General features: G+C 54.5%; 1 protein-coding gene and 1 long non-coding RNA gene across 2 annotated transcripts in view; both read right to left on the reverse strand.

The window, feature by feature from the left end:
* LOC110469521 (uncharacterized) overlaps positions 1-25,234 on the reverse strand; it is a 612,305-nt gene that overhangs the window by 550,139 nt on the left and 36,932 nt on the right. The window lies entirely within an intron of this gene.
* LOC144248001 (uncharacterized) lies at positions 16,091-24,609 on the reverse strand. Its single transcript, XR_013341413.1, has 3 exons — positions 24,568-24,609; positions 23,165-23,220; positions 16,091-16,423 (listed from the first exon to the last, which is right to left on the reverse strand). It is a non-coding gene; the product is annotated as an uncharacterized LOC144248001 (long non-coding RNA).

Raw genomic sequence — 25,234 nt, forward strand, 5'->3', positions numbered from 1 at the left:
CCTCACCATCAGCGCCGGAGCCTGCGGCCACCACCTGCACACGCCCATGTTCTTCTTCCTGCTCAACCTGGCCCTCAGCGACCTGGGCTACATCTGTCCCCAAAGCCATGCACAATTCCCTCTGGGACACCAGGGACATCTCCTACTCAGGGTATGCTGCACAGCTGCTTCTGTTTGTCTTTTTCATTTCAGCAGAGGTTTCCCTTCTCACTTTCATGTGATACAAGAGCTACATGTCCATCTGCAAACCCCTGCACTACGGGACCCTCCTGGGCAGCAGAGCTTGTGCCCACATGGCAGCAGCTGCCTGGGCCAGTGCCATTCTCAATGCTCTGCTGCTCACGGCCAATACATTTTCCATGCCCCTGTGCCAGGGCAATGCCCTGGGCCAGTTCTTCTGTGAAACCCACAGGTCCTCAAACTCTCCTGCTCACACTCTAAACTCAGGGAACTTGAGCTCCTTGCTGTTAGTGCCTTTTTGTCATTTGATGTTTTGTGTTCATGGTTTTCTCCTATGTGCAGATCTTTAGGGCTGTGCTGAGGATCCCCTCTGAGCAGGGACGGCACAAAGCCTTTCTCACCTGCCTCCCTCACCTGGCTGTGGTCTCCCTGTTTCTCTGCACTGCAGCCTTTGCCTACCTGAAGCCCCACTCCCTCTCCTTCCCATCCCTGGATCTGGCAGTGTCAGTTCTGTACTCGGTGGTGCCCCCAGCCCTGAACCCTCTCATCTACAGCCTGAGGAACCAGGAGCTCAAGGATGCCCTGAGGAAAATGATGACTGGCTGCTTCTCTGAAGCTACCTATTGCCTGTTTTCTTCTGCCAAACTTTTGGAATGGAACTCATGACATGCCCAACAGGCCTGCCCAGATCCTTGGGTAATGTTCAGTGGGTTTTTAGCTCATAAAAGTATCCTCAATAACATTTTTTTAACCCCCACCATCTAATTCACTGTCTGCCTCTTGAATGTGACCCATAAGCTCTGTTAACCACGTTTGTGCTATTGCTACATTTGAACAAAATAAAGTACCCTGCAGTGCCTGTTTTATCTGGGATCCCAGCTCTGAGGCCTGCATGAAGTTAGAGGGGAGAAGGGGAAGAGAGCTCCAGCAGAGCAGCACTGCCAGGGAGCAGCAGGGATCGTTCCTTTTGGAGCTGCCCTTCCCACTCCACCCTCTCCTTGCCAGCCCTGCTGTGGCTGTGAGGCCGCAGTGCTCTGGCAGCTTGGTCACTGTCCTGCTGCGTGTCCGTGCTGTGACCACAGGCAGGGACAGGCCGTGGGCACTGCTGGGACACAGCTGGGCTCCAGCACAGCAGCTCCATCAGCCAAGGGCATCTCCTGAGGGCAGGGCAGGAAGGCTTTGCTCTCCTCCAGAGCTGCTGTCAGCAATGTGCTCCAGGAATGCCCTGGCACAGCAAAGCCCAGTGCCTGGGCAGAGGGGGAGTGTGCAGGGAGGGCACACAGCAGTGTCCTGGCACAGCCAGAGCTCCTGGCATGGCCCTGATGGAGCAGCAGAGCAGGGCCTGGGCTGTGTCTTTGTTCTGGGGACAGCCTGGGAAGGTGCCCCACGACAATTGTCCCACACCAGCCCCTGCAACCACCACTGCCAGCACTGGCCTCTCCCCCACCTTCAGGAGATTGTTTGTCCCTGCATGGAGGGACACCAAGTGACCAGGCCAGCAGGCCATGTTTGCTCTGTACTGGGGAGATTTCAGCAGTGCATCCTGTGTGTGTGGGGAGATGAACCTGAGTGAGCACACACACCATCAGCAGCACTTGGGGGTGGCACAATTCCAGTGGCACAAACAGTGCCTTGAGGCCATTTTACTCTGAGAGTAATGTCCTCTCGGGGAAACCACCTGAATTCTTTGCTGGGCTGCGGTTAGGACAGCATAGAGACAAACATCCTGGGCAGGGAGGCCCCAGGACAAAATGCTCAGGGCAGCCATGGACTGCACAGAGAGACATTGGAAGGAGTGAGGGTCTGTGGGGAGAAAACCCTGCTGCCTCCCTTCTGAACCACCCTGAGGACCTGGATAGGCTGTGCTGTGTTCTGGGCACTGATCTGGGACTGAGGGATGTGGAAAAGGCCTTTGGTGTCAGGCCTGTTGAGAAGGCTGGGCAGTGTCACTGTGGGACCTCTCTCAAACCCCCTGGAAAGGCCAGAGCCATCCCAGAGGTTCCTGGGCCCTTGGGAAGGGCAGCCATGGAACCAGTCTGGGCAGGGAGGGGCACTGGGAGAGTCACGGACAGGTCAGGCTCAGCAGGGAAGGGGATGTGGCAAATCCTCCTGCAGCCATTCCAGGCACTGGCAGGACAAGGCAGGGACTGCAGAACCCACGTGGGAGGGAAGAGAAGGGGATGTTGTGTGCCCAGGCTTCAGCAGGCCTGTGACAGGGTCTGCTGTGGTCGCCTCAGAGCCAGACTGGAGAGAGCTGGGCTGAAGGAGTGGAACATAGGGTGGGTGGGAATGTGGCTGAACAATGAGGGTCAAATGTCATCCATGGTACAGAGTCCTCTTGGCAGCCAGGCCCTGGTGACATCCCTCAGTGACCAGCCCTTGACCACCACTGTGGATTATTTCTATTATCTCTACAAGGACATGAAATGCACTTTCAATACTTTGTGGATGCTGCCAAATGGCAGGGAGTCTGTGACTGAACTCATCTAGTTAATGGTGACTGCTAAACATAACTGGGCAAGATGACTGAGTTGGGTAAATTTGTCTTGCAATCAGGTGCCAAGCAAGCCACAAGGAAAGGGAGAAAAAATGTATGCATGAGAAGAAAGGCAGTTCAACAGGGAAAAAAACAAAGCCGACCAAAAAAACCCTCCAAACCCAACTAAAAAAAAGCACAGCAAGACACACTAACAGAAGAAAAGCAAATCCACAGGAAATTGCCTACCAGCAGAAAATGTCTGACAACCTTGTGGCAGGATAAGATTCTGTGTGTGTAGGTGCTGCTTTGAAAGAAAAATATCTTCAAACAGAAATTAATCCTCTACCCCCTTTGTCACCAGTTCTCTCAGTTGATTGCTGATCATGGTGTCACATGGAATGGAAAATCCCCTGGGTCAGTCCAGCTCAGCTGGCCCATCCCTTTTCCCCCAGGAACATTTGCCCTCCCCAATCCCAGAGGTTGCAGGGCTTGCAGACACATCTCATGCAGGGTGAGCACTGTGACAAGGACAGGAGAACAGAACAACATTTACTCTTATGAAGGACAGCAGAACAATCCTTTTGTTCCATGTGGTGTCAGTGGCATGGTGGCAGAGGAAACTTTTCCTTTAAACATCCACCCCAGCACCAGCAGTCAGGGTGCCAGGAGGAGCTGTGTTTCCATGACAATCACCTCCAAGGTGGCTTGAACTCTTTCATGGGCAGCCAAGATTTCCTTCTCTGTAGGAGTGTAGTTGGCTTCAGACCCTCTGTAACTTTGGCTGCAGAATCCCAGTGGTCAGCCTCGAGTCTCCCCAGGCACCTTCTGACAAAGGTTCCAGGACAAACCATTGCTCCTGGCTGCAGAGTAGAGCACATTCTTCACCTCTGGTCCTGTCCTGACTGGGCCAAGGGCTACAGCATGAGCGATCTCCTGCTTGATCTGGGCAAAGGCTTGCAGCTGCACAGGGCCCCAGTGAAAATCGTTCTTCTTGTGGGTGACCAGGTAAAGAAGGCTCACAATCTGGTTGTACTCGGGAATGTGCATTCTCCAAAAGCCAATGGTGCATAGGAAAGCTTGTGTTTCCCTCTTGCTGCTTGGTGATGACATTGCAGTGATCTTATTGGTGACCTCAGTGGGAATGTGAATCTGTCTGTCTTGCAACTTTGCTCCCAGGAACTGGATCTCTTGGGCAGGTCCCTTAACTTTGCTCTTCTTGATGGCGAAGCTGACTTCCAGCAGAATCTGGATGATGCGCTGTTCTTTCTCAAATACTTCCATTGCTGTGTTCTCCCACACAATGATGCCATCGATGTACTGCAGGTGTTCTGGAGCTCCACCATTTTCCAGTGCAGCCTGGATCAGTCCATGGCAGATGGTGGGGCTGTGCTTCCACCCCTGGGGCAGTCGGTTCCAGGTGCACTGCCCGCCCCTCCAGGTGAAAGCAAACTGAGGCCTGCATTCTGCTGCCAGAGGAATGGAGAAAAACGCCTTAGCAATGCCAATAGTGGTGTACCACCTTGCTGCCAGCTCGTGCTGGAGTTCCAGCATGTCCGGCACAGCAGCGCTCAGTGGTGGAGTCCCTTCATTCAAGGCACAATAATGCAATCAATCTCCAATCTTCCTCATCTCCTCTTTAAACTCCTCTTTGAGTTCCTTGATCACAGCAGAGCCATGAGCCTGCATCGGGCCATTGACCATACTCTCACAATTTCTAAACTTGTTGGCAGCAGAACCCACTGTCTCTCGGTTGGTATCAGCAGTAATCGTTGCAATGAAGGTGGTGCATTGACATGGCCCTAGATTTGCCAGACTCCACAGCATTTGCCCTGTGCACCTGACCTTGCCAGGGTCATTATCATGCTGTCCATCCCTCCCAAAGAGTTCCTCCAATGCTGCCACTTTTCTCAGCTGTTGGATCCCTTCCTCAAGGGTCTTCCAGCACATTCTATGGTGGTGCTCCTGCATTCTCTCCTTGTGGACAAACCTCTCTCTGACACTCATTAAAAGCCACTCCCACAGGAAAAGGGAGCCTGGCTCTCTTACAAAAATCTGATTCATACCTGGCTCCTGGGTCAAGGGTCCCAAATTCCTTGCCTCACCACCATCCAGGTGCATGCCTGTTCTCCTAAGGTCCCAGACACGCAGTTACCAGGTTGTATAAGCCTCATGTCCCTGTCATACAATGTCTTTGTGCAGATTACAGAGACTTTTGTACGTCAGGGACTTGGTGATGATCTCAACTATTGGCTCCCCCGTGGGTGGCGAGGGCCTTCCTTTCTTATCCTTGTCTGGGTGCTCTGATTTCATCTCAGACCTCCTTGAGTGTGAATGAGGGCAGTGGGCAGTCAGCAGGGGCTGGCCGGGCGAGCTGCAATGCCTGGGCAGGGAGCTGCAATCCCTGGAGAGGGCAGAACCAGAGACCATCCGGGCTTAACCGAGAGCTTTGGGTGTGCCTAAGAGCAAATGAAGCAGCAGCACGGTGCCCGAAACTAAGATTGTGCCAGAGCCTGGAGCGCTGTCAGGCAGTGCCGGGATCCCAGGTGTGGTTCTGGTCCCCAGAACCAAGGAATGGAAGCCCCAGCCTCAGAGCCAGTCAGAAAGCCAACCAAGTGAGACCAGAGGGAGGGCACCTTCCAGTTTCTCCTGGGTATGGCTGCAAAACAACACCTGCTGCTTCTTCCTCTGCCTGTCTTTGGGGTGTGCTGGTGGCAGAGCCAGCCAGGTTGTGCTCTGCCTTCCAAAGCCTGTTGAGAGCGGGCATGAAAAACGCTGCGTGCACAGCGGAGAGTCCTGGAAGGTGCTGACAAGAGCATCCTGCAGGAACAGGGCTCTGGGCTCTGGCTGGGAACAGCCTGGTTTTGCTGCCGTGACCACAGGCTGGAGTTGAGGCAGGTGAAGAGGCAGTGGACAGCTTGTGTTTGTAGAGGGCCTGGAGCTGCACCTCTGAGCCTCCACCTGGAAACACACTTGGGGGAATACGGGCTACAGCTGGAGCGCCTGACTGGAAATCATTCAGCCTTGCCAGCTTTTCTTAAGAGTGTGTTGGTGTTCCCCAGGAAAGCTACACATTTGGGGAAATGCCTTTGGAGGAAAGGGGCTTGCTTCTCAAGGACAGTGCTTCCCAGGGAGCTCCCAGTGATGCAGGTGCAAGGGTCCCCCTTTGGCTCTCTGGGGTCCTTTCAGTCCTTGAGGCATGTTGTGCTTGGCAGAGGGGCAGGGCAAGGGAGAAGGCTGTGAAGAGCAGGTTTGGCATCTGCCTCGACCTGCAGAGACCGACCCAAGCACCTGCAGCAAGGTGTGATCTCCTGTTTTTGACAGAGGTGTGAGCAGCAGCATCTCTGTCCAGCTGTGGGCCCCAAAGCTCTCTCTGAGAGCTGTGAATTAACAGGCCTTTACGCACACACTTTTCACATCTTCCCTGTCTGCTATGTTTCAACTCTTGGCTACATGCATTTGCCCTTGCTTGGTGGAAGCTGCTGTGGCCCAGGGCCAGCACAGAGCTGGGCTGGGTGGGCCAGGCAGCGTGGAGAGTCTTGGCTGATCTTGGGGTGTCCCTGGCCTCAGAAAAGGCTTGGAAGGATTTCTTCCCAAATGTCCTGCTCTGCTTCTTTGGCTCTCCCTGTGCATCTTGGAGAGAACAAGGTAGGCCTTTCTGGAAGCTGGGCATCAGCAGGCCAGCAGGCCTTCCAATGGGGGCGTGTTGTGGAGCGAGCCCAGCTGAGATACCCTGAGAGTAGCCCAGTGCTCCTTGCTCCCCTCTGCTGACAGCTGAGCATTTGTTTGTTTTCGGGATGACCCTGGCTGTGTGAGGGGTGCTATGTGGACACGACACAGGCAGTCCTGTCCTGCTGGGTCCCAGCAGTGCCTCACAGCAGTTCTGCATCCACGTCAGGATGCTGGCCAAGAGAAGTCCTTTAAGCTGAGGCAGCAGATTTTAAGCTTGTGCAGCTGCCTACAGGTCAAGGCCAATGGTGTTCCCTCAGGATATAGCAGTCCTGAGGGGTCTCCCTCATTCAAAGGAATTGGCAGGCAAATGCACTGTCTGCCAAAAGCTCTTTTATTGACCTGGCGGGAGGGGGGGATCTGCACCCCACTCAAATATTCCTCCGCCACGTATAAATTTCAGTGGGTTGATACAGGAACTGTACCAAACATACCATCCATCTTTACAGTGCTGAGGCGATTCGATAGGCAGGGGGTTGGAAATACATTGGGTCAGATTCCTATCCTTGAAGCTGATGTCCAGGCACTGGCCAGGAGCGGTCTCGATGCCCAAAAGCAGCACAAAGTCTTCCTCATGGCTTCCCTGCACAGGGCTGACTCCACACTTGCCCTTAGTTCTTCTGGTACACTGTCTAAAGCTTTTTGTCAAGTCACTCTCAGGTCAAGTTAGGCCTGCCAGGTTTTTCTTATGCTAACTGGTGCTGAGTACTTATGTATGGCTGTGCTAATTACCTGTTTACTTTTGGGAATTGCTTGGGCTTACTTATGTCAAACAAAGGCTTTGTTTCATTGCCAAAGGTGCTTGAGGCCACCCCTCTCCTTGTGGCATCAGTTGCTTTCCTGTGGAATGTTCTACCTCCCCAAGAGTAAAGAGGGAGCTGGAGAAAGAGCTTGTCAGGCTGCTCTCCATCCTTTACCAGCACTCCTGGTTTAGTGGAGAAGTCTGAGCTGAGCCCTGAGGTGCAGATGGAACAGCCGTGCACAGGAAGGCTCGGTGGGAAGGATGATCCAGGATCCATAGGCCTGGCAGCCTGAGCTTGCTCCAGGGGAAGGCCTTGGAGCAGATCCTTCCGAGTGCCATCCCACGGCATGTGCAGGGAACCAGGGTGTCTGCTGGAGGTTGGGAAAGCTCTGCAGAGGGATGGGGACAACTGGGGCCCCTGACGGGGTGTTGAGGGCTTCTGTGCAGGAGTTTGGGGGGGTTGGTGTTAGTGGGGTGTTGAGGAAGGAGTTGTCTGGGAGGTGAGAGCTCTAGGCTGGAATTAGAGTCACTTTGAAGGCAGCATCTGTGCCTTGGCACAGCTTTGGTTACGGAAGGCAGAAAGAATATTTGTGACTTTTCCTTTTCATGGTCCTGATTCTGCTGAAGGGAACAAGAGGGGAGAGCTGTACTTTACTGGGCATTTAGATATCTCCAGCAGGGGGAGATTAGCCCTTTTGCCATCTACTCATTTGTTTGAGCTACTTTTGTACCACTGAGGAGACTTTCATTTCTTGAGAGCTTTTAATCCTTAAGAGACCTAGGATATTATCATCCCTTCATAGAAAACCATTTGCAAACCAAAGAATGGTCCTTGGTTTTGCCCTTTTTTTGTGTAGTGTTATGTTCTGTAAAGTGACCCTCAATGGATGAGGTTAAGGCAAATGAGTTGCTACTTTGAGATGGGAAGCAAAATTCCAAATCTTCACCTCCTCAGGCCATCCAAAATAATTTGGGAAGTTTGCAGTGTTTTGGAACTACTTGAGTTGAGCAATGGGATGTAAAGCTTTCCTGAATTGAGGATTCTTCCTTGCCAGATTTTTCTGTGCCTTTGCCGCTAAGGTGTTTTTGTGCTGAAGGCAGTAACTTCAATGAGAAAATAATTTCAGCATGGAGTAAGAGCTTCTGACAGAGAGCAAGCGCTGCCAGATGTTGCTCCAGGTGCTCCTGCCAACAGCCCCTGCAGGCAGGAGCACAGCCCCCAGTGCACCTGGGCTTTGGCTCCCTCTGGCACAGAAGCCCCCAGGGGCACAGGTCTCTGGGGCAGGACACGGCACCAACCCTGCCAGAGCTCAGGGGATGGCAGGTCTGCTTGGGCAGGGACTCTGCCTCACCTGCTGGTGTCAGCACTCCCCAGGCCCCAGGGCTCAGAGCAGCATTCCTGCCCTGGCCCACAGTTCCTTGTGTGTGCCACACCCGCGGGTTTGGGATGGCCACAGGCTGGGACGTGTCCCAAGGAGGCCGTACCAGTTTCTGTGGAAGGCCCCGTGCCCTTCCCAGGACGGCTGCATCGGCAGCCCTGGGGGCTCCTTCTGCTGCCCTGAGCCTGCAGAGCAGGGCAGCATTTGCTGATGGTTTGAGCCATTCCTGAAGACCCTGTTGGGCTGTCTTAGACACTTGGGGTGAGGGATTCCTTCCAACCTGAGCCACTTTGGGTGGGCCAGGGGCGGCCGTAGCGCAGGGGGCAGTGTGTGCAGGGGCCCTTTGTGACATGCTGCAGCATGGTCACTATGGCATGGAACAGTGTGTCAAAGGGCCCTTTGTGACCTGTGGTGACATAGGAGCTGACAGTGACAGGACCATGCCACAGTGCTCCGAGCACGCGACGGGACAGGACAGGACAGAGCAGTGCTGTGAGGAGCCCCCGCACAGCACACTCGTTCGTGTCTGACCCGGAGATTTCTGAGGCGTTATTCCTGCAGCTGACGTCGAGGCCAGACTACAGGACTTGCTGACCCGTGGCCTTCCTGAGCCTTCTCTTCTGCAGGTGCCCTCGAGGGCAGAGCGTGGGACTTGGTGCCTTGGAGGCATCTCCCATCCCTGCCACCAGTGCCCTCGAGGCGAGAGCACAATCCTTGACAGGAGTCTCCTGTCCTTGTGGCAGGAGCCCTCAAGATCAGAGTGCAGGACTTGCTGTCCTGAGCCTTCCTGAGGCTTCTCTCTTGAAGGTGCCGTGCAGGCACAAAAGCAGGACTTGCTGACTCGGAGTTTTCCAAGGCATCTCTTCTGCAAGTAGCCACAGATCCAGTCATTGACATGGAGCAGAGACCCCCAAGAGTGCCCAAGCTGGCCTGGGTGGAGGAAGAGGAAGAAGGCCCTGGAGCTGCCCCAGTGCACGAGACTGAAGAGATGGTGCCATTCAAGCAGCTGCAGGAGGGTGAGTGGCAGAGCTGGGTTGCTGGACTGCATGGCTGGTGGCTGCAGCCAGCTTGGCCACATCCCATCCCATCCCATCCCATCCCATCCCATCCCATCCCATCCCATCCCATCCCGTCCTATCCCACATGCCCATAGATAGGACAGAAGCTGGGCTGGGGCTGGACCACATGGCAGCTGCATCCCTGGGCCATCACGAGGCTCTCCCTGCCAGGAGAGAACAGGGCTGGGCTGTGTTCTCCGTCCTCTCCTGCGGCCTTTCAGCAGCTCTGGCTGCGCTCGCTCTTTACCAGATGCAGCCCTGGACCGGACACAAGAACAGGAACCCGCCCATGGCCGCTTCCGCAGAACAGCGCAGGTACCTGCGGCCATACCCACCTGGGCTGGGCCTGATGGCACTGCTCAGCCCAGCACCGAGTGGTTAGAGCACTCCATGCATTCTCCCTCTCTTCCTGCTCTTCTCCTGCAGACTATCTGTCAATTCATCACGTGCATTAGGCAGGAAGAGACCACAGGTGTGGGCACCGGGATCTTGGCAAGCTTTCACCTCTTCAGTGCCGAGACCAGTGCTGCCATGCTGGATTTGCTGGTGGAGAAGGGTGTCTCCAATGCAAAGCAAGTAAGCAGTCTGGGGCAAGGGTTTGATTGCCCCAGGAATGGTGTGGCACATCATGCTGGGTCTGCTGGGCTCCCTCAGCCTGTGAGGTCCAGACCAATGTGGTGGAAAGGGAAGCACTCCTCAGGGGAAGCTGGGCAAGTTGCTGCCCTGGCAGCTCTCCAAGTCTCCCTGTGCCTTCTGTAGGTGCCAGCCATGGTGAGGTACATCCACCGGTGGCTCACGGCCAACAAATCTGCTGAGCACAGGCTGGACAAGGCCCTTCTGGAGCTGACCAAGGAATACCCCTGTGACGTGCTGATCACTCTCTTGCGCTGGGCCCCATCGTGTGACAGGCATGGCATCCCCACCTGCCTTGAGGCCTTAGGCTTCGCCGGCCCCCCCACCCCGTAGAGCCTGTCCCTGACAGACAGGTGGAGAGTTCCAGGAGCCTCTGGCCCCTCTGTTTTCCAGTCCTGGCATGTCAACTCCGGAGCCTGCTGCCATGCTCCCTCCCTGCCCCTCAGGGCCTGGGCCCACGTGGGCTGGCTGGCTGCTGCCAGCCACGGCCAGGAGTCAGAGGCAAGGCTGAGGGCCAGTGCAGGCCCCTGCAGCTGCCCAGGCCACGCTGCTGTGGCTGAGACCCCCCTGACACAGAGCTCTGGCCCCACAGAGCTGCCGTGATCATGTGGGGGACCATCATGTCCTCGAGCAGGACCGCGGAGCCGGCGCTGCAGATCCTTCTCGATGTGCTGAGCGCCTGGCCAGAGGACAGCGTGTACACCTCCGATGGGGACAGCACAGGGGTCTTTGCCCTGGCTGTGAGTTTCTGGAAGCGGCCTTTGCCAGCCCCCAGGCCACCTCTCCAGCAGCTAGCTCTCTGCCCTGCCCCCAGCTGCATCTCCCTGCCTCAGGCGCTGGGCTGAAACCTGGCTTGGGGGCAAGGTTCTGGGGCATCAGGCTGGCTGCTCCCCTTGTGTCTCCCTTGGCCTCTCCCTCGCAGGCTGGGGCCATGCCAAATGCATGTCTTGGCACTGATTACTGTCTCTGGCTGTTTTATTTCTTGCAGGCAACCTTGACACTGTGGAGGCTCTTCAATCTGACCTGGTGCCCACCTGTAGTGCTGGAGTATTTCCCCAACCTCTTTCTGCGTCTGCTCTTCCAAGCTTACATCAGCACGCAGAATATGCCAGAAGAGGTGGATACCTTCTGGAAGAGATGCCAGGAGCAACACGGCCTTGCTGCCCACCCCAACAGGTGCTCCATGCCAGTCTTCCCAGTCTCCCCATCCCTGCCATGCTCCCAGGGCAAGAGCCAGGCCTCCCAGCGTGACCTGGGCTTTGCTCTGCACACAGCTTTGCACTGCAGACCCTGAAGGCCCTGCTCTGCCAAATGCAGTACGAGGACGTGGTGCTAGCAATGGAACGCAGGTGTGCCTGGGACACACTGCTCTGTGCCAACACCCACCACTATGCAGTGGGTCTGCTGGCCAGGTGAGACCTCATGTTCCCCACTGCCCCTCTCCTTTGTGCCCAGATCACCCCATGCAGTCCCTGTGCTCATGGGCGGCAGGGCCTTGTCCTCAAGGGAGGGATGAGCAGACTGGAATGGGCTGGGAGAGGAGGGTGCCCTGGAGCAGCTGCCTCCCAAAGCACCCGTGCTGGGGAGTGCTCGGGAGAAGACCAGACTTCTGTGAGTCAGCCCTGGGAGAGGTTTGGCCACTTAGCTCAGGAGCAATGGTGCCTTTTTCTCCCTCCCAGGGAGATGCGCCGTGTCTCCATCATCTGGTGTTGCAGCATGGCATCCTGCCTCTTTGACTTACTCAGCCAAGACAATTCAGACTGGGAACTGCCCGCTCTGGCCTTCCTGGTGGAGGTGAGTTTGATGGCCAGCGCTGCCTTGCTCAGCTGCCTCCCACGTCTCTGCCCTCTGGTAGCCGCAGCTGCCTGGGATGGTGCCCTGTGCTGCTGCCTTGGCTCAGCCCTGTGCAGTTCTGAGCTCCTGCCAGCTGGGCACTCCTGTCACTGCTCTGTGCCTTTCAGGTCCTGGACTGCCTGGACTTGAGTGAATGCGCTGAAAACGTCCTGCAGATCATGACAAGGCAGCTGCAGAGCAAGTCCAGGGAGATGCATCGCGTGGCGCTCAGAGGCCTCATGGTGCTCAGCCAGGACCCCTCGATGGTGAGAAGGAGGCAGCAGCTGAAGCTGTGCTGGCAGCGTGGGGCTGGGGAAAGCAGCCCCTTGGGCTTGGCTGGACTTTGGGAGCTGTGGCAGCTGCTCTCAGCTCTCCAGGGTGGCTGTTCAGCTGCCTGAGCACTCTGGGACAGGCCTTCGGCCTCTGAGCCCTGCAGCAGCAGCAGCAGCGTGGGGTTGTACAGCCTTGTTTTCCACACAGAACGAAAGAATGTACAGCCTGACTGAAAGTCTTGGCAACCTCCTGCGGGCCGTGGATGAAGACATTGTTGAGATGACCATCGTTGTTCTCAGCTCTGTGCTTTGCAACAAAGACCTTGCAATAGCCAGCCCCATCGCTCTGCAGCTGGCTAAGGCGCTCTGGCAACTCTTTGACAATGTAAGGCTCTGTGCCCCCAGCCTTGGGCACCGGGTGTTGCCTGGAAGCCCGGTGCCTTGTGCCTGTGCACAGGGGGGCCTGAAGCAGCTGGTGTGGAGGGGTTTTGCTTCCTTTCCAACAGGACAACATCCTTGTGAAGCTGCTCTCCATTCGCCTCTTCCAAGAGGTGATGAACTTGGTGGTGGCCAAGGGAAAAAAGCCCCTGAAGAAGCCTGTGAGCCAGAGCCTGCTCCCACTCTTCTTCAACTGCCACGATGAGAACTGGCATGTGGCACAGGTGAGGGCTCCTGGGCGCCGGGGTCCCCATGGCAGGGGGCTCAGCTGTCTCCCCACAGCCTGGCTCCTCCTCATGGGCTCCAGCTCCCTCCTGGCCTTGGCACGGGGACGTGGCTCCTGTGCCCTGGGCTGCGGTGCCATCTCCGGCTCTCTGCCGCTCTGTAGGCCTCTCGGGAAACGCTGCTTTCTGCAGTAAGGTTCCTGAAGAGAAGGGATCTTCAGCAGCTGCTGAAAACGGATCAGATGTGGAGCTTTGCCGAGCGCTTGGTAAGCACAGCCCGGAAGCCCCAGCCCCGGCCTGGAGAAGCCGCCTGCCCACGGTGCCCAGTCTGTGCCCTGGCAGCTGCGGCCCCTGCCCAGTGCTGCCCGCAGGGGCACCGGCCGGCGCCCCACACGCCGCTGCCTCCCCTGGGCCGCGCGGGCTCTGCTCCAGGCTCCTCTGGCCCCAAGGCCGGTGCTGAGGGAGCCCCGAGGCAGCCAGGCTCTGCCGCGGGGCGGCACCGCGGCTCGCCGGGCCCTCTGCTCCCTGCAGAGCCCGGCGCCGGCGGCTGCTGGCCGGGCCTCGGCGCTGTGTGGGCAGGGGGAGCGGCGCCGGGCGGAGGGAGCGCCCGGCCGAGGGGCAGGGCCCGCACCAACCCTTCCCTTCGTGCCCCGCCGCTCTCTGCAGCTGGCAGAGGACAGGAGCCAAGCGGCCGAGCACCTGCGCCGGGCCCTGCCCTACGTGCAGAGCCCACAGGAGCCCCTGCGAGAGGCGGCCGTCAGGTTCATGGGTGAGCCACGAGCCCAGCTCCTTCCCCGCCCCGCCGCAGCTCGGCCCCAGCCCCGCCTGCTGCCCCGGCAGCAGCATCCGCGCGCGGCCATCTGGAGCCCCGCCTGGCCTCGGCGCTGCCGCCGCCCTCTGGCAGCCGTGCCCTGGGGCGGCAGGATGCGCCAGGGGCCCGGGCTGAGCCCTGCTGGGCCAGGAGCCCGTGTGGCCTCGGGCCGGGCAGCGCCCGCGGGCGGCAGCTGTGGCTCTGGAGCCAGCTCACGCTCTCTGTTCCCAAGGGATGGCCGGGCGCTGCCTCAGAGGACAGCAGCAAGAGTTCCGCATCCTCTGCAGGGGTGAGTGAGGCCAGCGGGCTCTCAGCGGGGGCTGCCGCTGGCAGCTGCCTTCCCTGGCCCGGCACGCACCAAGGACAGCGTGGGCACAGCACACAGACCTTTTGGGGGCCTGTGGCACATTCGTGGCCAGCACCTTCCAGCTCGCCCTTCTTGTCTCCTGCTTCCTCCAGGCCATGGCAAGAGCTGCCTGGCATGGACGTGGCAGGAGGGTCTCCCCATGTTTCTGCAGACACAGGCTCTGACGGTGGCTCTGTTCCTCTCTCTCGCAGCCCTTCAGGACCTGGCGGATGACGTCAGCCCTGCCATCTCATGCCTGGCCCTTCAAACCCTGTACATCAATTTAGCTGTACAAGCCATTCCCTCCTCCCGACTCCAGAATGTGCAGGATCAACTCCGCCGGCTCTGGAAGTCACGGCCTTTCCCGTGCCGCCGTGGCTGGCTGTCCTGCTGCAGCGCTGTGGAGAACTGATCTGCCAGGCTGCATCTGCTGGGGCCACCTGAGCCTGTGAGGAACAACTGCCCTCTGCAAGCACTTCCTTTCACCCCAGAGTAGCATTAATAAATTGTTGTTGTCATACCCAGAGGTCCAGGAGCTTTCTCTTGGTGCCCAGATTCTTCAGGCCAATGGGGAGGAAGGGAAAAAGGGCGCTTGCACTTGGCTAGTTGCCCAAGCGTGCGGTGGGCAAGGGAAAGTGGCCAATAACCCCCTGGCCTTTGGTGCTCCTGTTGAATGTTTTTCTTCCTGCATCAAGCCTTCGGGAACTATGGGAACAAGTGTGTTCTGTGTCCATGGAACAGCAGAAAGCAGCAGGATGTGTCTGCTTCCAGCGCTTGGCTCTTCCCTCACACTGCTGGCACCATCATCAGAGACACGGAATGGCTTCTCTCATGCCAGCGTTATCCCAATCTTCTGCACTTCCCCAGGTTCCTCCCAGCTTCAGCAGGGAAATTCTCTGCTCGTGCCTGTCCATTCCCTTGCTCAGAAGACAGCACCCACTTGTCTTTGGATATGAGCTGCTGGCCACAGCCAGACAGGCAGCAACCGGAGCATTGGGCATCAGATGCTGGGCTGATGTTCTTTCCCAGAAAGCAAGAAAAAACAGAAGGACACAAGGAAACTTGACAGTATCTCTGTAAGAATGTCATTGTTCTCTGGAAGTCAACAGTGGATGGTGTTTTTGTGTTGCAGATTATCACTTCTAAGCAAAAATCATTCTAGGAAGGAGCAACAGCTTTTGACAGATACCAAGTGCGGCTACCAAGTGCTGCTCCAGGTGCTCCTGCCTGCAGCCACCTGCAGAAAGGATCACATAGACAGCAAGGTACGTTGGCTTTGGCTGTCCTCTGGCAAACAAGTCCCCCGGGGCCACAGGTCTCTGTGGCAGGTGACAGGCACCAGCATTGGCAGAGCTTGGGGCTTTTTCCAGGAACTCAGGGGAAAAATTAGGATGCATCACTTTGGGAGGGAGGACCAGGAAACTCAGGACGTGTTTAAGGATGTTATTAGGTCATGCAGAAAGCAAATTAGAGCGGTGAAAGGTCAATTAGGACTTAACCAGGCCACTTCTGTGAAGGAGAATAAAAATGTTTTTATAACTACATTATGGCACCCAAGTGCCTGGGCATTGATGGGGTGGTGACAGGTTAAGAGAAGAAAGGAACTATCACTCAGTCCCACTTCCATCTCTTCTGTCTGAGACAGTGCACAGTGATCATTTTAACACACTCCAGTCTCATAGAACTTGCCAGTGTTTAGCCAGTGTTTGCTGTTGACATTGCCATTGCAGAAGACCCCGCTGAAAACACTGGAAGCAGCAACAGCAGTGGACAAGCAATTCATAAAATAGAGGTTGAGATTCCTCCTGAAGGATATCAAGGCCTAGCACCATGAAAGACTGTCTTGGTTTGACAAGACAGGAGTCTGTGAAGGAGGGCAAAAGCCTCCTGTGCAATGGAGAAGGTAAACCCCCTCCCTCCAAATTACCAGGATTTTTAAATTAAAAGGCTCTCAGGCAAAGATGTGGGAATGAGAGTAACAATTCTTTCCTAGGAGAAAACTAGATAACAATTTAAAAAAAAGGCAAATGCAATTGGTACAAACAAAACTAGTGAAAAAGTCCACAACCTGAGGATTCGGGGTGTTGGTAGCAGTCTGGTTGAAATGATAGCTGCTCCCCTTGCAGTGGCTGATGAATTGCAGCTGAAGTGGTGATCTTTAGAAGGGTATAGTTTTCTCTGAAGATCTGGTGGCAGTGGGGCCGGTCTTCCTGTGCGCCGGGGATGCCTCTGAGCTCCGCCGCCGCCGCCTCACTGCGCTCCGGCCGCTTCTCTCAGGAGTCCTGCCGAAGGAGCTGCTTCTCTGGGAAATCCCGCAAAAAGAGAGCTGCTCTGTCTCCCCAAAAGGTACCCCTTTATACAATAAAAGAGTGCTTGGCTTCCCCCTCTGGGTGGAGCATCTCACAATGGGATGATGTTACGTTACCAGCCCTGCAGTGAGTCAGTCAATGGCCCATTAACAAACCATTACCTCTTCGGAGCAAACCATCCTTCTTGGAAGAGATAACAAACCTGCCCAACCTCCAACAGATGGCAGATAGAATACAAGCTTATCTTACAAACCAGGACAAAGACCAAAGAAATATTCAGCATTCAACTCAACTGCATTTAAAGAGATGGAACAGAGGGATTCTGAGTTGGGAAAAGGACTTTTGTCATTATTCTGAGTGATTAAACAACTTGAGCCACTAAGGGGTAACCTGTCCAGGAGACACATACTGTTTCTAACCAGGAATGGTATCGGTAACAATTCCAGCACACCCCCACTGAAGATCAAGTTAACCATCGAAGGACAGCTTATCCTTATTGCAGGAGCAATCCCTGCCAGCAGGAAACAAATTTAACAAGTTTAAATTAACACGTTCAACCCACAGGGTAGAATTACTTCTTTATTTAAGCTAGGAAGTAAGGTAACTTAGTACATGCATTCTACACCACACATGCTTGTCAGTTGTAAGTGCAATTAATTGAGTATGACCAGGGATTTTACCCATTACCCAAATTAGGTAACACTTCCATTATTATGTCCAAGGATGGATCCCACCAAAAAGGTGCCACGATAGAGAGGTCTTGGCTGGCGTTCCCTGGCTCCCCTGTGCAGCCTCTCATCAGCATCACAAACACTGGGGCCACGTGCTTTCCTTCCTACAGAAAAGAACTCTCATTCTCATCCAGAAGCGATTATTCAAATGTGGATACCACCTCCCATATTATATGTGCCCAGAGATGACTCTCATACAAAAGCTGCCAGATCAGAAAGCTTTCATTGATCTTGATAGTAAAAGGGTTTTAAAATCATGGGGATTTAGGGTTAAAAGGAAAATTAAGCTTAGTGGGCCCTGAAAAAAAAATAAATAGGTACATGAAAGCCTTGTACCTTGCTAGAACCGCACCTGTGTAGCTAGTACATGATAAATGATATGACTGTTAGATGTGATGATTGTTTAGTAATTAAATATAATTACTGTTTAATCGTAAGAATAATCATGAGAAACCGTGGTCAGGGGCCTCAGAAAGATCACAAGAAACTCATTTCAATGTATACAGTGGAACAATATAAGTTTAATAATTAATATGTAGGTTATATAACGATAGAATATAAAATACATTCAGCTCGAAATCTATGTCTGAGTCAGATTTGGGTCTGTACCCCTGATTGCCAGAGTTCTCAATAAAAGCACCTGCAGATGATCATATCCCGTGATTATGTGTGTTCCTGAATGCTAAGACCCTGTCTGTCCACATTTTGTGTGGGAGCAATCCTTGGATGTTTTCAGTGCTGGAGGTGGTATCCAGATTTCAGTGGATGAGCTCCTTAAAGATGATTGAAACACTTTTACAGGGGAAGGAAAGCCCCTAGGCCTAGGGTTCAATGTGCAGATTACATGCTGCCCAGGGAGGTAGAATTCAGTAATAATTTTCTGACCTGGCACATATTGTGTGAGAGCAATCCTTGGATATATGTCATGTTGGAAAGTTGTATCCAAAGTAAGATGGTGGACTCCTGAAGAGGAATAAAGTGATTTTCTATGGGAAGGAAAGGACCTAACCCACTGTTTCTAGCGCAGATATGCTTCTCAGGGGAGGTAAAGGCCACAAAGACCTTTCTGCTCTGGATCGTCTTGTGTTAGACATCCACTGGAAGTATTTAGTATCGGCATGTGGCTCCAAATGCTGTAACTGTGCTCCTGGACATGAATGACAGTACCTTTCTTTGGGAAGGCAAACACATAGTCCTGCTGGTGGTATTCACATGACTGCAAAGTAAAGGTAAAAGCCAGCAACAGCTTTCTGTTCTCACATGCTTTGTGTGGCAGCAATCCTTAGACATTCAATATTGGAGCTTGAATCCAAATGTCAGAACCCAGGCCCTCCAAGTGAATGACAGTACCTTTCCTAGAAAATGAAACTCCCAGTCCTAATGTTGGTGCCACAGATGATCATTGCCTAGTAGAGAGACAAGTCAGCAAAACCTTTCTGTCCTGGAGTCTTTGTTTGGCAGCAATCCTTGGACATATTTGATATTGGAGGTGGTTTACAAAAGTTTTGACTCCTGAAATGGAATGACAGTGCTTTTACATGGGAAGGAAAGCAGTTAGCCTCAGATTATAAACTGGAGAGGGGAGAAAAATGCCAGTGAGAGTTTCCTGTCCTAGTCTGTTTGGTGTGAGAGCAATGTCTAGAGCCCTAGATTTATGCAATACTGGAACTCAGCTCCAAATGCTGCAGCTAGGTTCTTCAACGTGAATGACAGCACCTATTCTTGTGAAGGGAAACACCTTGTCTGACTGACAGTGCTGCAGATGATCATCTGCCAGGTGGAGGTGAAGGCCAGCAAAACGTTTTCATCCTAAAACACTGTGACTAGTGCTTTATTTTCCAAGGAAAAATATTGTCATTCCCTTTCAGGAGCACATATGAGGAATTTGGAAACCATCTCTACTAACGAATATGTCCAAGGATTTCTCCAACAGAATAGGTGTCTTGAGAGATAGGTCTTGTTTGCCTTTTCCTTTCCTGGGCCAACAATCATCTGCAGCACTAACAGTAAGACTAGGTGTTTCTCCTCCCAAGGAAATGTGCTTTCATTCACTTTCTGAGCCCAACCTCCTAAATTTGGCACTAAGCACAAAATTTGGATCCATCCACGGATTGTTCCCACACAAAATGTTCCAGGACAGGAAGGTCTTTACTTCGCCCGGACAGCCTCTCATCTGCCCCTGAAACACTGGCTACCTGAGGCATCGTGGGCCCACTGAGTCAGAAATAACTCAGCCTTGTGTGGCCAGTCCAGACCCACCTGGGACACTTTAATCCTGGCAGCCCCATCCCTCTGTCCATTGCTGTGATGCTCTTCAGTGCCCGACTCCTGGGTACGTGAGCACCCACAGGAGGGACTTTCACAACCAGCTTGTCCCCTGGGCAGTGATGTCCTGCCCCAGCCCAGCAGCTCCAATGGGTTTCCCTTGTGCCTGCCAATTGTCCTTTTTCCATCATTCCAACCACCCCACAGAGCACTTGCCACCATCCATGAGTCAGTGCCTAGGCAGAGTTGGCCATTTCTCTCATTCAGCCATGTCCAAAGCTAGCTAGATGGCTTTAGGCTTTAAGCTCTGTAACGTGCCTGGAGCCACCTTGTCCTTCAGTGGCTTCCGTAAGTTGCCATGTAGCATGTAGCATCCCATGAACTCTCCCACCTCACTCCCAAGTCCTCAGCCTTGGCAACAGCAGTAACTGCTCACCACAGAGCCAGTCCTCCTGGGGGGAAAAGCAGTCTCGCATTTGGGCCTCTGTGTCAACTTCCCCTGTGCAACTTCCCCTGGTTTCTCCTTTCCCTGTCCCCTCACAGGATCGGTAGCCCTGGTGGCCACCCCCCTTTCCCTGGAGACCAAACCCCTCTGCCCAGCCCTTAGCCCTGTCCCCCACCCCTTCCCCTTCTCAAGCTGTCTCTTCCACGTGGTCCCCCTCTTTTATCTCGCTGAGCTCCCTTCAGCCACATGTGATATCCTCCACTGGAATAAAACCCTGCAAAAAGAGCAAAATGAGCCTTTCTTGCCTCTGTCACTGAGCCAGCTGTGGTGGGTGCTAAGTGAGGGTCTGACTGCATTGACTGAAGGTTATCTCAACTTGCTTTTCCGCAGGAGACAGATTATAGGCAGCAGCAACCACTACTCTAACACCCACATTTTCAATTGATGCACAACTAGGCCCTGACCTTGAGGCTTTACTGAGCCTTTTGGAAGTGTCTCCATTGGATCTCCTCTGGATTCTAAATCACTATCAGAGAGAAAAACCCCAATTTTCTGGGGGATTTCTCTGGGGGTGGCCGACAACCCTCGAAGCTTTGAGGACCAGTCTAATCAGCGAAACCTCCTCTGAAGAGTTTTTTCTGACACACCAAGGTGGCGAGTATAGCCTAGTGACAGTCACCTTTTTGTATTGTTTTCCCTTTTTTTTATCTCTTAGGAGGCAAAGGGGTTAATGGAGTAGGACTCCACACAGCAGCTTTCCATTTTTGATGCATCCCTACAATATGGCAGGAACCATCAGGAAAGAGAGAGTGACGCTTTTCATTTCCTGGTAGTCAGGGCCTCCCTAGCATGTGCCACCTTCACCTCTTCCCCTTCTGATGATAATCTGAAAATTTTGCCACAGGTCCAGTTTGTAATGACTTCCAAGATACCATTCCCTTTGAACATCCCGTCCCAGCACTGGCAGTCGGGTGCCAGTGGGAACTGTGCTTCAGTGCCAGTCCCTTCTGAAACAGATGGAACCTCCTCATAAGCTGCGGAGTGCTGTATGGGTATAGCTGGCCTCAGATCCTTTGTATCCCAGACTCAAGAACCATAGGGTGGTCCTCCAACTTCCCCAGGTCCCTTCTGCTGGAGGCTCCAGGGTGGACCATTCTCCCTGGCTGCAGTGTGGAGCATTTTTTCCACACCTTGTCCTCTCCTGACTGCTCCAACGGCTACTGTAAGGAAGAATCTCCTCTTTAATTTGTTCAAAAGCTTGTTGCTGTGAAGGACCCCACTTGAAATCAATCTTCTTCGGTGTCTGTCATATGATAGAGAGAGTTTACAATCTGACTGTAACCTGGAATATGCATTTTCCAAAATACCACAGTGCCAGTAAAGCCTGTGTTTCCTTCCTGTGGGTCAGTGGGGATATGGCTGCTATTTTGTTGACCACATCCGCTGGAATCTGACAATGTCCATCTTGCTATTTTACTTCTAAAAACTGAATTTCTTGGGCAGGTCACTTGACTTTACCCTGTTTTATGGCAAAACCAGCCTTCAGGACGATCTGAATTATCTTATCCTCTTTCTCAAAAGCTTTCTCTGCTGTGGCACCACTTTGCTGCCTTGGTCTCCAGCTCACGCTGAAGTTCCAACACGTCCAGCATGGCAGCACTCAGTGATGGTGGGAATTCATTCAGGCCATGACAGTCTGCTGTCAGTGTCCACTCTCCACGGGACTCAGGCAGGGGCCATGTGGGGCTACTGAGGGGTGAGCGAGTCTTGCTGAGCACGCCCAGCTCTCCAGCGCCCGGATCAGCTCATGGACAGCCTCCTGAAGTTCCACTTGGTGCCATGTTGCCGATGGGACACTGCTGGGCTGGCCATCAGTACCTGCTGTTCTTCAACCCTCAGCAGTCCCACAGCAGAAGGGTCCTCTGAAAGACCAAACAAGAGATTCAGCTGTCTAAAGTTCTTCTTTATCCACAGCAGCTCTCCCAAAGCCCGGCGGTGTCCTTTTGGGTTTTTGAAATACCTCTCCTGAGGTGACGTATGCCAAGGATACACGGAGCCTCTAGGCCAGCGACAATGGAGTTTTTCTGTCACTCATGCCCAGTCAGGAGCACTTCAGCCCCCAGTATAGTCCCTGTTGGGACCCCCTGTCATCCCAGAAACAGAGATGGATTCTGCCCCTGCATGATGGCATCAGGGTACATTATCCACCCATGTCAACTAAGGCCTTGTGCTCCTGTGGCTCTGCTGTGCCAGGCCATGGATCCACACAATCCAACAGACCCCATTGTCCTTTTCCCACACCTGGCTGGAGCCAGGGCCCCTCCAGCTCTGATCATGGTACTTGTTGCTCGCCTCTTGTAAATATGACATGGAGGTCCCTTCCAGAGGGTCTGAAGTAACATCAGCCCTTCAATTCTACCTGAGGACTTGCCAAGTGGAAACTGAGTGGCATTTTTCCTTAAAGAGTTTTCTGACTGCAAGACCACTTTGAGACTTCTATGAGACTGAACCTTGTGACACCCCTGTGAGACCCTCATGAGACCCCCTTGAGAGACCCTTGTGTGAGAGACCTCAGGTGTCCTCCAGGTACCCCAGGAGTCACCAGAGGGCATAAGCCCCCAGGAAGGGCAGGTAGAAGTAGCGGTGCTCAAGGACCATGGTGACAGTGATGGAAATGGCACTGCACAACCAGCTGAAGGCCCTGAACTGCAGCACAATGAGCCTGTGCCCCACAGGTGACTTGTAGGGGTACATCACCTGACCAGGGTCAAAAAACTGCCTCTCCCTCCAAAGACAAACTCCACAAAGCAAACACCATCCAAATACCCCATATCCCTTCAAATGCCTCCCATATTCCCCAAATACAGCTGGGCACATGGGTCTCACCTGAACCTCAATTATAAAGCACCTCATGGTGGTCAAAGAACTGCCCCCCAAAATGTACCTCCTTGTGGGCAAAGAACTGCCCCTGCATCCCAAAATACCCCCCAAATAACCCACAAACCCTATATATACAGCAAAAATACAGGTGGGTGTAGGGGTCTCACCTGGGCCTTGTAGGCGAGCAGGGTGATATGGGTGACACTGTACAGGGTGACGTTCATGGAGAGCTGGATGGAGTTCCCCAGTCTAATGAGGTCTCTGAAAGCACCAACCCTCTGGGTGCCCCATAGAGACCCCCAAACTACCCCACAGACCCCCTGCAAATGTTCTATAGGGACCCCTGACTGCCCCATAGTGACCCACAGCTGCCCCCGTGCTCCCCAGTCACCTCCCCATACCCTCCGTGGTACCTGTGATGGAAAAGCACTTGCCCAGCAGGATGAGCACGAGGAGGAAGATGAGGAAGCTGATGGGGTGGAGGAAGCAGCCAGCATGGGGGTATGGGGAGGGCTGGGCACCTCCCTTCATCATATCCCCGACACGAGGGTCTATGCACCCCTACACCTCCTGTACTCCCCCAAGCCCCTCATTACCTCCCATGACTTCAAAGTGCCCCTGTGCTCCCCCATACCCCCTATACTTTGCTGGGAAAGGCCCCCAAACCCACCCAGAACCCCCAGCCCCATCAAATATCAATATGCCACTTGGACCTTGAATCTCCCAGTCTCTGAAGATCCCCCAAATCCCAATGTAACTTCCCCAGAGCCCGATGCTCTCCAGTCCCTGCAGCTGCTGCTGGACCCCACAAACCTGCCCATAGCCCCACAGGCTCCCCCTTCATGCTCCATGCTGGCAGCCACCATGAGCCTCTTCAGGTGGTGTGGAGCAGCTGCCACCCTAGACAGGTCTGGGGGGACTGGAGGGGTGAGCACAGGATCTCTCAGAGCACTGCCTCCCCCAGGCCCCCTTGAAGCTCAGATCTCCCCCAGCTGCTCGCTGATGAGTAACGTGAGGATGATGATGGGGACGAGGGTGATGTCTGTCTCCAGAACACCTGGGGAAGGTGGGGGGCAGGGTGAGAAGGGCTTCAGTCCATGAAGCCCCCAATACCCACCAGGGTATCCACAGATGACCCCTGCATTGCAGCCCCACCACAATTCCCCATGTACCCCAACCCCTTCAGCTTCCTCTCACCTCAATAACCTCAAATATATCCCCCATACTGATGCACCCCAATCCTTACAAACCCCCAAACCCCTAAACAGTCCTCCAGACCCTCATATACATCGCCATCTCAAAGTGCCCCAATCCCTGCAGCCCCCCAGACCACCATAACTCCCCATGTAGCCCCAGACCCTGATGTACACCAATCCCTCATCCCCTCCAGAGCCCAATAAGCCTCCTCAGACCCCCATAACCCCCAATATACCCCCCGATCTCGATGCACACCAGTCCCCCTTGCACGGCCTTTCCCCGGCCGCGGCCGCACCGAACTCATCAGCCGAGAGGTGCCGCGCCCGGCAGGAATCCCCGGTGCTCGGCACCATCTCGTACTCCAGCTCCAGCCCATGGCCCGGGGGGCCGAGGCCTTCCTGGGCTCAGATGTGGGGTGCTCGCCCCGCGTTCGCTGAGGACTCCGCACCACCAGCGCTCGGGTCGGGGCGGAAGCTGCAGCCCCAGCACAGCGCAGTCCCTGCAGCCCCGCCCGCCCGCCCCCCATCATTGCCCCGTGCACCCCGGTCTCTGCAGCCCCCCAATCCCCCGAGCCCGCCCGTAACCCCCCGGCCGAAATGCGCCCCCCGTTCTGACGGACCCCCACTCTCCCGGCGCCCCCGTTCCCGACAGGGCCCCGCCCTCAGCCTCGGCCCCGCCCCTCCCGCAGGCCCCGCCCAGCCCCGCTGCTGCGCGGGCCCCGCCCCTGCAGGCCCCGCCCGGGTGACGTCATTGGGCAGGCCACGCCCCCAGATCAGGCCACGCCCCCTGCGCCGCAGCGGGGCCGCGACTCTGTCCCCGTACAGACCAGTAAAGACCAGTACAAACCAGTACAGACCAGTACAGACCAGTACGGACCAGTACAGACCAGTACAGACCAGTACGGACCAGTACAGACCAGTACAGACCAGTACAGACCAGTGCACACCAGTATAGACCAGTACAGACCAGTACAGACCAGTGCAGACTAGTACAGACCAGTGCAGACCAGTACAGACCAGTACAGACCAGTACAGAGCAGTACAGACCAGTACGGACCAGTACAGACCAGTGTAGACCAGTACAGAGCAGTATAGATCAGTACAGAGCAGTATAGACCAGTATAGACTGGTACAGAGTGTGAGAAACTGCATTGACTTGTTTGTTCATCAAAAGTATGAAATTAGGATAAAAGGGGGGGAAGTCGGGACATGGAATTTGCAGGCTTGACTGGTAACCACAAACAAAGATTGTGAAAGATTTTGCAGGACTGGCTGGAACTGATAACC

This window comes from Lonchura striata, chromosome 37 (assembly GCF_046129695.1).
Source record: "Lonchura striata isolate bLonStr1 chromosome 37, bLonStr1.mat, whole genome shotgun sequence".
NCBI classification, from domain to species: Eukaryota; Metazoa; Chordata; class Aves; order Passeriformes; family Estrildidae; genus Lonchura; species Lonchura striata.